Here is a 12,434-nt window from a genome sequence, read left to right as displayed (position 1 = left end):
TAGGGTGCATAGTTGTACTGAGTACTTTTAACTGAAGTTACTGGAAGAGTCTCAGAAGCAAGTTTCTCTTTGCCTTTCTCCTGCCCTCTTGTCTTCTACCTGTTTTAGTTTACCCAAAATGATTTATCAAAGCTAGAACTCTTCTTCCTCAAGTTGGGTCGTCAAAGCTAGAGCCTTCACAAAGTCAACCATAATGCCTAGAAATATTACTCTCATTTTTATCTTACCTTCCTTCTCTGACAATACATCATGGATCCTCAGGCCAAGCAGAAGCTTAAACAGACAAGCCCAAATACTGAGTTTTTCCCTCTCAGTCTCTGATCCTTTCTGGCCAGTTATGTTTCTACGTAGCTGTTCATTCTTCATCGGATCTAAGCCTGAAATTGGACAGTTTTCTTTGGGCCTTAGGATCTTTTTTTTTAATTTAATTTAATTTGTGAACATACTGTACAGAGGGGTTACAATTACATGGGCAGGATAAGGATCTTTATTTCTGAAGGCTCCAATTTCATCTAAAACTTGGATTAAATAAATCAGTTATGCTTTTGTCTTGTTACAGGAATATGGTCTAGGACCCTTTTCTGCCCCTTAAACTGTCAATATCTCTCCATAATGGGTGTGGATCCCATTACACAGATGAGAACATGAAATTCTGCAGCCTGTTTTAAACCATACAACTAGAAAGTAGTGAAATGAACATTAAACTTCTGACTCTAACACTCATGTATTTTCTACTTGAGTCCTAGTAACTCCAATGACATTAAAGAAGGGAACAGAATGTACAAACTTTGAGGGAGTATCACGACTCACAAAGTGATTAGTGGAGAGACTGGAAAAGGAAGAGACTTAAATGACTGTATGAGCCTAGGAGGTTGGAAGGATAATGGTGGTCTAAGTCAAGAAGGAGCATGGTGAAGGGAAACATAAGGAGTTTGAACAATGTTTTTTTGTTTTAATTAAGCACCTGTTAGCAGAGCACTGTTAACAACACTAATAAATATAAACAAGGAGGTCATTGTCATAGAACTTGCCATCTAGTGAAAAAAATATATACATGCAACAATTAACCATAATAATTTAAAGTGCACTTGCCCAGAATAATAAAGTGCTCAAAGAAAGCTTGCTGAATGTGAGATGCTACCATCTCACTCTGAAAATTGCTGGCAAGTAGGCTGCGATCTCATGATTTGGGCTAGCAGGATAGATTTGAGCATCAGTTCCTTCCTCAGGAGAGAGGATGGAGTGACCAGAAGAGCCTCAGCAAACCAACAAAGGAAGGGGACTGGAGAGTATTCAGAAAAGTAGGGTAAAGGAGGGGTGTGCAAGCAGAGCCAGGGCAGCCATATCAGGTCTCAAAAGAGGTCTAGTATGAGTTGGAATTCAGGTGCTGGTGATTCATCCCTATAATCCTAGCTACTCAGTAGACTGAGATCTGAGGATTGTGGTTCAAAGCCAGCCCAGGCAGAAAAGTTCATGGGATTCTTATTTCCAATTAACCAAAAGTGTCACAAAGTGGTAGAACGCTAGCTTTGAGCAAAAAAAAAGCTCAGGGATAGCGCCCAGGCCCTCAGTTCAAGCCCCACAACCGAAAACAAAACAAAAGTGACATTTGGAAAGAGTTGGGGTTCAGCAAGTAGATGATTACAAATTTTGAGAGGACTGTTTCCATTTAATAGGGAAGCAAATACATAGATTGAAGAATGAGTAGGAGGTGAGACAAGAGTCAGCAGGTACAAAGTCATAGAATGGTGAAGGAAGAAAGACAAATTAAGAATCATCACTTAGTTCTACCCACAAATTTGGCAGATGAGGAAAATTTTACCAGTTCTACCACCCAGAAAGTAGTCAACAGGTCTTAAACATCACAAAGAAAGCAAAAGTGAGAGACAGAAGGGACTTTTAAGGGAAGAGAAAGTCCAATTATTTCAAGAAATAAAACCATGTATTTGTAAAATAGAGAAGGAGCATGAAGAGAGATACACTATATAAGAAAAGGTGGAGAATATAGGGAAGAGACAGGAAGTGAGGTGTGTTGATTGAAGGATCAGCCTTGGAAAAGAAGAGTCCTGTTAGCCAAGAAGAAGGGAAAGAGAAAGCAAACATAGAGGGAAAAGAAGAGAAAAGATCCACCTTGAATGGGCTTAAGTCCAATCAAAGAAATGGTAGAAGAGGTGGCTCTGATCAAGATGCATAGTACTCATAACCTGACATCTAAGTGTAACCTCTTTGTACAACTACTTAATAATAAAAAGGGGTAGAAGTATAGCTCAATTGGTAAAACACTAGCCAATGAGCGAAAGCATCAGGTACCAAGTTCAAGTCCTGGTCTCAGACCAAAAATAAAATAGGTAACAGCATGATCACCTGGAAGTGAAGAGGTCAAGTGAAGGGCATTAAAGGGACTTGTAAATCTAGAAGAACACCTGCAGAAGAACAATGGAGTCTATAATGATGAAAAGTTCTGTGAAGGCACATTGAGGCCTCTCTGGAGTTAGATGGCAACTGTCCACTAGTAACAGGCCCCTTATGATGTTTTGATTCTCCTGTAATGCTTGACAGCCAAGGAGACAGTCCCAAGAATGAGACTGTAGGGTTTACTCACATCTAGCTTTCCTGGTAGAACATCAGGTAGGCAAGAGATTCTAAACACTAGTAAGAGTCTAGCCAAAATAGTTAACCCTGTAGTATATATTGAACAAAACTTGGTAAGAAAGAAGAGAAACAGGAAGTGTGAGTGGGAATGAGGAACTGATTTGATTAGGGAGAGGAGTGGAGGAGATAAGTGAGTGATGGGCTGGGAAGGTGGCTCAGTGGTGGAATGCTTGCTTTGCATGCATGAGGCCCTGGGTTCGATTCCTCAACACCACATAAGCAGAAAAAGCCACAAGTGGCGCTGTGGCTCAAGTGGTAGAGTGCTGCCTTGAGCTAAAGAGCTGAGACAGCATCCAGGCCCAGAGTTCAGGTCCCACTACCAACAACAACAAAAAAAAAAAAAAAGAAAAGAAAGAAAAGTGAGTGAGAAGGAGAAATTCAGAGTTCAAGCTCTTGAAAGTCAGCCCTTCCAAATGATACTGAGATAGGAGGTCCAACCACCTCCTATCTCAATGGAACAGAGAAGTGGAGCAGAGAAAGAGGCTGTAATGTTAAGAGTTGAGGGAAAAGAACTGAGAGCCCATAGGGTAGGATGCATTAGATCTGTGTGGTCTTGAAGTCACTAAGGATGGTGATAGGGGACAAGAGATGAAGAAAAACTGGGCTAGATGTACAAGTGATTAAGATCACAATGCAGATGTTGATGGAGGAAGTTTGTGCTATGAAGACAGGAAGAATGTGGCAAATGCAAAGGTTTATTCAAGAAGGGACAAGGAGGGGCTGGGAAGGTGGCTCAGTGGTAGAGCGCTTGCCTTGCATGCTCAAGGCCCTGGGTTCGATTCCTCAGCACCACATAAGAAAAAAGCCAGAAGTGGCGCTGTGGCTCAAGTGGTAGAGTGCTAGCCTTAAGCTGAAGAGCGCCCAGGCCCAGAGTTCAGGCTCCATGACCGGACCCCCCCCCCCAAAAAAAAGAAGGGACAAGGAAAATGGCAACCTATGGAAAGAATAAAACAAAGCACACCATATATCTAATTACCTCTGTCTCTTCAATTACCTCTGTCTCTTCTCTGCCTTCCTCTCTTTCCCCCTTACACACACACACACACACACACACACACACACACACACACACGAAGGCATGCGTGAACACACCCACCCTTGAAAAACTGATGGTTGAATACAATCAAGATGCTTTATCCTCCTCCAATGGCCCCGCTTGTTTTGGTTCCTATCCCCCTCTCTGACCGTGTCGCTTCATCTTTTTTTTTTTTGGGTCCGGTCATGGTTTGAACTCTGGGCCTGGGCACTGTCCCTCAGCTCTTCAGCTCAAGGCTAGTGCTCTATCACTTGAGCCACAGCGCCACTTCCGGCTTTTTTCTTTTTGCTTATGTGGTGCTGAGGAATTGAACCCAGGGCCTCATGCATGCAAGGCAAGCGCTCTACCACTGAGCCACCTGCCCAGCCCTCGCTTCATCGTTTTATCTGTTGCAGCCACACTAACTTTTCTATTCTTGAACACCCCAGCTTTCCCTTTTCCTCCACCTTTGCTATAGCTTTTCCCTTTTCTCAGGACCTTTTGCTCTCAAACTTTCACCTGGTCTTTCAGTTGGTTCTCAGCTTCAACACCACTCATGCTCTCAGAGAGGACTCTGCTGATTAGCATATCTAAAAGTAATGTACCTCCTTACTAGACTCTACATCATCCTATTTTCTCACAACAATACTTACTGATTTCTTCTTTAGTTTATGTTTATATTTTGACAGTGCCAGGATAAAATGCAAGGCCTCACACATCCTAGGCAAGTGCTCTACCTCTGAGCTATATCCCTCCTCCCTCCCTCCCTTCCTTCCTCCTTCCCTCACTCCCCTGCCTTCCTCCTTCCCTCCCCTTCTTTCCTCCTTCCCTCCCCTTCCTCCTTTCCTCCCTCCCTCCCTCTATCCCTCCCTCCCTCCTTATACTGGTGTTTGAATTCACTACCACTCAGTCTTGCTTAGCATTTTTTCTTTTTTTTTTTTGGGTCCGGTCATGGGACCTGAACTCTGGGCCTGGGCGCTGTCCCTCAGCTCTTCAGCTCAAGGCTAGCGCTCTACCACTTGAGCCACAGCGCCACTTCCGGCTTTTTTCTTTTTGCTTATGTGGTGCTGAGAAATAGAACCCAGGGCCTCATGCATTCAAGGCAAGCGCTCTACCACTGAGCCACCTTCCCAGCCCTTAGCATTTTTTCTCAAGGCAGTCCCTCTGCCACTTGAGCCACACCTTTACTTCTAGCACCTTGCTGGTTCATTGGAAATAAGAGTCTCTCAGATTTACCTGCCTAGGCTGGCTTTGAACTCTAATTCTCAAATCTTAGCCCCCCTGAGTAGCTAGGATTATAGGCATGAGCCACTGGTGCCCGGATCTTCAGTTTCTTTTTATTTGTCTGGTCTCACTGGAACGTAGCCTCTAAAAATGTCAGTTCCAGCTGGGTACCAGTGGCTCACACCTTTAATCCTAACTACTCAAGAGGCTGAGATCTGAGGATCATGGTTCAAAGCCAGCCCGGGCAGGAAACTCCATGAGACTCATCTCCAATAAACCACTAGAAAACCAGAAGTGGTGCTGTGGCTCAAGCTGAAGAGAGTAGGGACAGCGCCCAGGCCCAGAGTCGAAGCCCCACAACCAACAAAAATAAAAAAAAAATAAAAAAAAAAGAATGCTAGTTCCTTTGTCTTCCTAAGTGTGCTACTCTATGTCCCCTGTCTAAAAGAACATCCCTACTGCTTAGGAAAATGCCCTACACATTGTAAGCACTCAATATACTTAGAAAGTGGAAGGATGGATGAATAATGAGGTAACGCAGGACAAAGTTCAACTATATATTTGTGGTTCAGATAGGATCTTGCACTTAGAATCTTGCACTTAGAATCAGATATAACTTTAGGGACAGAAATGAGAATAACTAGTTTTCAGGACTAACCCTAGAAACAGATTTGGATCTGATTTAGAGGCTGAATTTTATTTTGGGGGTTTATTGATTGGGATGTATTTAGATTTGAGGTCAAGGTTACCATTGGGGTTGGTTTGAGTTGTGATTTGGGTTGAGGTTAAATTTGAATTAAGTATAAGCTTTGTGTCATTTCAGCCTTGTTAGGAGGCCTCAGAGATTTCGCTGGTCTGTCCACAGACACCACTATAGAGACTGTGTTTCCCTGAGTTTAGGCACAAGACTCCAGTCATCAGCCCTCCCACCCAGGGAAAGCCCCAAACCAACTGCTGGTCTCCCCAAGAAAGAAACCAAATTTCACACAATCTCTGAAACTGAGATAGAAACCAAGATTAGCCCATCAAGTATCATCATTTAGCACATCATAAACCCCCATGACACAGCCCTAGCCAGTACTCCCCTTCCTTCCTGTCTCTAGCCTCTCCCTGCCCTTTGTCTTCCTCTTTCTGTCCCTCCATGTCCCCAGGTCCCAGCCTTCCTCTCTGACATTTTCCCACCCCCCTTGGAGGTTCCCTACCCTCTTGATTGCCAAGACTTTTTTGTATTTAGCTTAGCATAAGAGAAGCAGAAACAAACAACAGGAAGTATTTTATGAGAAAAAAAAAAGATGCACAGAGAAGAGAAAAGGAAGAAAAGGAACAGGGGCCATGAAGGAAACCAACAATGGCACAAGAGATAAGATTTTATTTTAATGGCACTGGGGATGTGGCTCAGTGATAGTGTGCCAAGCAAATAAATAAGAAGAGAAGATACAGACCAAGAAATTTGAAAGAGGCATTAATGGCTTTTCTTCTCCCATCACATCTGGGCAGCCACCAAGATCCTGTAGGTTTTGCTTAGAAACACTCTGCCCTTTCTGCTCTCTGACTGTGTATAAGTGCAGACCCCTGTAATCTCCTTGCTAGGGCTTTGTAAGACCTTCCTCACTGTTCTCTGAAGACTCCAGTGAAATGTACATTTTTTTCTTTTTTTTTTCTTTTGTCGGTTGTAGGGCCTGAACTCTGGGTCTGGGCGCTGTCCCTCAGCTTTTCAGCTCAAGGCTAGCGATCTACCATTTAAGCCACAGCACCACTGCCAGTTTTCTGGCAGTTTATTGGAGATTAGAGTCTCATGGACTTTCCTGCCTGGGCTGGCTTTGAACCTTGATTCTCATATCTCATCCTCCCTAGTAACTAGGATTACAGGCATGAGCCAGAAGTTTCTATTTTCTTTCTTTTTTCTTTTTTTCGGTCATGAGGCTTGAACTCTGGGCCTGGGCTGTAAAATACAAGAAATATATTTATTGAACTGGATATAGTGTTAAAAGACTGTAAAACAAAAGAAATAGGAAGTGGCGCTGTAGCTCAAGTGGTAGAGCGTTCGCCTTGAGCTGAAGAGCTGAGGGACAGCGCCCAGACCCAGAGTTCAAGCCCCACGACCGACAAAAAAAAAAAAAAAAAAAAAAAAACACAAGAATATATATATATATATATATATATATATATATATATATATATATATATATATATATATATATCCTTGTCTTAAATAAATAAATAAATAAACCATGTGTTGGTGGCTGATGCCTGTAATCCTAACTACTCAGGAGGCTGAGATTTTTTTTTTTTTTGGGGGGTCCGGTCGTGGGGCCTGAACTCTGGATCTGGGCGCTGTCCCTCAGCTCTTCAGCTCAAGGCTAGCACTCTACCACTTACGCCACAGCGCCACTTCCGGCTTTTTTCTTATGTGGTGCTGAGGAATCGAACCCAGGGCCTTAAGCATGCAAGGCAAGTGCTCTACCACTGAGCCACCTTCCCAGCCCCAGGAAGCTGAGATTTGAGGATCCCTGATTGGTTTTTTTTTTTAACCAGAAATTTTGTCTTTCATGTTTTGCTTTGTTTTATTGTGCTGAGGCTTGAACTCAGGGCCTGGATGCTGTCCCTGAGCTTTTGTGCTCAAGGACAGAGTTCTACCACTTGAGCACAGCTCCACTCTTAGTTTTTTGGTGGTTAATTCTCACAGATTTTCCTGTCTGAGCTGGCTTTGGACTTTGATCCTCAGATCTCAGCTTCCTACGTAGCCAGGATTGCAGATGTGAGCCACCAGCAGCTGGTACCTTTCATGTTTTAATAGTTTTAACTATTATTTCTTTTCATCCCATAGAAGTGGAAAGGTATAGTCTCTTCCCTCACCCTCTTAACTGTCATGGTCAACTCTTCTGTAGCAAGAAGTTTGTTTACTGCTTGCTTGCGACTGGGTTTTTATATAGAGACTAGGCTGCCTTTGAACGCTCAGTCTTCCTGCTCAGCTTTCTGATTGCTGGGATTACAGGCTTTTAACACTATATCCAGTTCAATAAATGTCTTTCTGAGGAAGGGGAGACTGTAAGCAAGCTAGTTACACACAAAGAATTAGGTCAGGGCTGGGAAGGTGGCTCAGTGGTAGAGCGCTTGCCTTGCATGCCTGAGGCCCTGGGTTCAATTCCTCAGCACCTCATAAGCAAAAAGAAAAAAAAGCCAGAAGTGGCGCTGTGGCTCAAGTGGTAAAGCACTAGCCTTGAGCTGAAAAGCTGAGGGACAGTGCCCAGGTCCAGAGTTCAGGCCCCACGATCGGACCCCCCCCCAAAAAAAAAAAAAAAAAAAAAGAAAGAAAAAGAATTAGGTCATTAATCAGAAAAGCAAAGGTCAGGTAGGGGTGACATCAACTCCAGACCAGGTGTTCAATTTCTTTTTTTTTGGTCCAGTTGTGGGGCCTGAACTCTGGGCCTGTGCGCTGTCCCTCAGCAATTCAGCTCAAGGCTAGCGCTCTACCACTTGAGCCATAGCACCACTTCTGGCTTTTTTCTTTTTGCTTATGTGGTGCTGAAGAATTGAACCCAGGGCCTCATGCATGCAAGGCAAGCGCTTTACCACTGAGCCACCTTCCCAGCCCCTACAATTTCTTTTCTTTTCTTTATTTTTTTTGTCAGTCGTGGAGCTTGAACTCTGGGCTTGGGCGCTGTCCCTGCGCTCTTCAGCTCAAGGCGAGCGCTCTACCGCTTGAGCGGCAGCGACACTTCCGATTTTCTAGTGGTTTATTGGATATAAGAGTCTCTCTCGGACTTTCCTGCCTGGGCTGGCTTTGAACCACGATCCTCAGATCTCAGCCTTCCAAGTAGCTAGGATTACAGGCATGAGCCACCGGCACCCGGCTGGGTGTACAATTTCAAAATTATCTTGTAGGCTTTCTGCCATTGATCCAGCTAGCCCCACCTGGCTTGCCTAAAGCCCACATTATGATGGACAGCTTCATGTAGCCACCTTCTGGCAAAATGGCCTTTGCAGGGAAGGGAGGGATGTTTGTCTATTCCATTCCTCCACCTAATACATAATTCAAATCATTGAGACTTAAGTACTCCATCATTGCTGACAAATGGCTCATATTGGCAGGATAACAAGAAGAGCTTGATAGCTTCCATTCTGTTGTGAATCATTTTGGCTATTAAGTTAAGGATGCACGGGTCACATGTAAGGAGAAGGAGTAGAATGTGTCCAGAAGGGCTGGGAAGGTGGCTCAGTGGTAGAGCACTTGCCTTGCATGCTCGAGACCCTGGGTTCGATTCCTCAGCACCACATAAGAAAAAAGCCAGAAGTGGCGCTGTGGCTCAAGTGGTAGAGTGATAGCCTTGAGCTGAAGAGCTGAGGGACAGCGCCCAGACCCAGAGTTCAGGCCCCACGACCGGACCCAAAAAGAAAAAAAAAAAAAAAAAGAATGTGTCTAGTAATTCTACTAATTCAGGATGGTAACACTGGTCTCCAATCAAAAAGATTTTCAAACCAATTTGATACATGACTTATTTGGTGTAAAAACAACTTGCTTTCCCAAGTGCTGCACATAGTTCTTCTTGGCTGTAAAACAAAAGGTCCAGGCCACGCTGGTTTTGGAGGGCAACTTCAGCCAAGGAATTGACCTGAGTGTGGAGGTCTGTGATGGCCGTCTCCAATCCTCACAAGTTCAGGTCGAAGGTTTTGCTCAGCATCTTGGTGTCAACATCCCCCTTCACTAGAGCAGCGGTCCCGACAGCAGAAGCCCTAGTGATCCCTATGCCGACCAGGGCTGGTGTAATCACAGCTCTCTTGGCACAGGCCAGATGGGGTACCATGAGGTTGAAAACATCTTCCCCTCTATATACTAGAACCTGTGGCAGCACAGAAGCCTTTTTGTAAAGACCCATCAATAGGTGATTTTAGGCCATCAGTACATGCAGAACAGGTTTCCTTAGGGGCAATGTAAGCAATATTAACTTAAAAAAATCAATGGGTAGTGATATTATTTCGTTGGGTAACATTCCCCATGCATGCTGAAGGCATTTGGGTGATTGAGTTGAGTGGGCCCTTAACGAAACCTGAGGTGTTTCCCTGGATATCCCCCAGGGTAAGAACTGGCCCTGTGGAATTGCATACCTTTCCATACCCTATAGCAGTTGGGAGCCTAGCCCTGTGTAATTAGTGGATCTGGACTGAAGACATAGCTAGCAGTCTTGTGCTAGATCTGGCAGTCTCCGTCATTGATTGACCATCCCCACAGTGGCCTGCAGCAAATCATACAAGTCCACCTTTGGGAGGGCAGGATGTCCAGTAGGCTCCTGGGGAGCCAGGGGAGCTAGTTGGAAAGGGTGAACAAAAGGGATGTTTGAAGTCACCCAAAGGACCAATTTTCATGGGTGGTTGGGATCATGGGAGCCTCTAGATTATGAAAGAGACCCCTGGGTCCCTTCTGGTGACCCAGAATCTCATTTTCCAGGTTTTGACAGTTGGAGTGTCTATTTCAATTTCCTGGGAAGACAAAAAATTTGGGCCTGTAACCTTCTCTCGTAAATGAGGTCTCCACATTCAAAGGAGTCTGTACTTGTCATCACTACTGCCCCATGCCTATTTTTCCTAATCTGTCTTGCTCATTTTCTCCTAAAAAGTGACTTCAGTCCCTCCATTTTAAGGGAAGTTGATGGGTGAAGATCCATCTTCTGTAATTGCTTTGAACTGTGTAGGGGCATTGGCTCTGCCTAGCCAGGGAAGTGAACTCTTGTTGTCCTAGCTCATCAAGGAGTGACATGGGAAATTTAGTTGTTGGACTGCCATGTCATAAGGAACATTCTTTGAACTGGAAAGGAAGCCATATGAGAAATTAGGAAGGATAAGAAACCACAGAAACAGTAAAAGGAACAGGAAATTAATATCCCCCACATATTAGCATTATAAAGACAACCAGCAATTTTTTAACCTCATGGTTAAATGTTTTTTAACCAAGTAGTAGGGAGATGATTAAAGCTAAGAGCAAAAGCTGGGTGCTGCGGGCCCATGCCTGTAATCCTAGCTACTCAGGAGGCTGAGATCTGAGCATTAAGGATCAAAGCCAGCCAGGGCAGGAAAGGCTATAAGACCCTTATCTCCAATTAACCACCAGAAAATCAGAAGTGGCACTGTGGCTCAAGTGGTAGAGTGCTAGCCTTGAGCTGAAGAGCTCAGGGATAGTGCCCAGGCTCAGAGTTCAAACCCCACAAATGACAAAAAAAAAAAAAAAAGCTAAGAGCAGAGTCAGATATAAGCATTAATCTGAGTGTGCAGATCCTGAAGGACTAAGGAGACATTATCTAGGTTTCTGGAATATACACACAGTATTTAGATACCTTAGATCCAAATGGCTGAGTATCATTAACTTGAGGCTCTGGAAGAGCCTCCGGCCTTACCCTTTCTCCTTGACCAAATGAATTCATATGCCTGGTGCCAGACCAAATACCTTAGGCAATGCTAGCATTTTACTACCCACTATAAACAGAAACAGCAAGTAACAGGCAAGAATGTAAATTCCTGCCCAATTACAAGGTAGACAGTAGCTAGCATTAGATAGGCATGCTTATGAACTATTTTCTTTTTTCCTTTTTTTCCCTGGTTGTGGGGCTTGAAGTCTGGAGCCTGGGCACTGTTGTCACTGAGCAATTCAGCTCAAGGCCAGGGCTCTACCACTTGAGCCACAGCAACACTTCCAGTTTTCTAGTGGTTAATTGGAGATAAGAGTCTCATGGAGGGCTGGGAAGGTGGCTCAGTGGTAGAGTGCTTGCTTTGCATGCATGAGGCCCTGGGTTCAATTCCTCAGCACCACATAAGCAGAAAAAGCTGGAAGTGGTGCTGTGGCTCAAGTGGTAGAGGCTTGAGCTGAAGAGCTCAGGGACAGCGCCCAGGCCCAGAGGTCAGGCCCCACAACTGACACACACACACAAAATAGTCTCATGGACTTTCCTGCCCAGGCTGGCTTTGAACCATGATCCTCAGATCTCAGCCTCTTGAGTAGCTAAGATTTCAGGCATGAGCCACCTGTGTCCAGCCTTATGAACTATTTTCTTTTGATCTCCCACCTTTCGTTACTTTTGAAAGGACAAGCACAAGTGGCTCCATTCAGGATCTGACACCATCTCCTCTTCTCTGAACAATTCCTCCCAAATGCCTTGATGGTCCCTCATTGCCAGTATAAGCCTTGTCATGGTGGGTCTGGTAGGTCTCTTCTTGCTGGAATAATGTCCCAGTTGGTGTTTTTGCTCATTGCTGAGATGAAGTATCGCAGTTGGCTGAATCCCATGTTTGAGGGAAGTGAAAGACAGATCAGGTGAGAATCATCATCAATAGACTCTTATTTCCAATCTAAGCAACAAGGAGATCAATAGAAATAGTTTTAAAGCAAGGCTTACATGGCGCTTATGAAGAATCAAAGTTAAATTTGAGCCAGATGCTGGTGACTCATGCCTTTAATCCTAGCTACTCAGGAGGCTGAGATCTGATGATTGTAGTTCAAAGCCTGCCCAGGCAGAAAGTCTGTAAGACTCTTGCCTCCAATCAACCCTAGAAA

The sequence above is a fragment of the Dipodomys merriami genome, unplaced genomic scaffold, assembly GCF_024711535.1.
Source record: "Dipodomys merriami isolate MVZ:Mamm:240054 unplaced genomic scaffold, mDipMer1.0.p SCAF_16, whole genome shotgun sequence".
NCBI lineage: Eukaryota > Metazoa > Chordata > Mammalia > Rodentia > Heteromyidae > Dipodomys > Dipodomys merriami.
The sequence above is the reverse complement of the archived record's forward strand: the minus strand, read 5'-3'. Positions refer to the sequence as shown.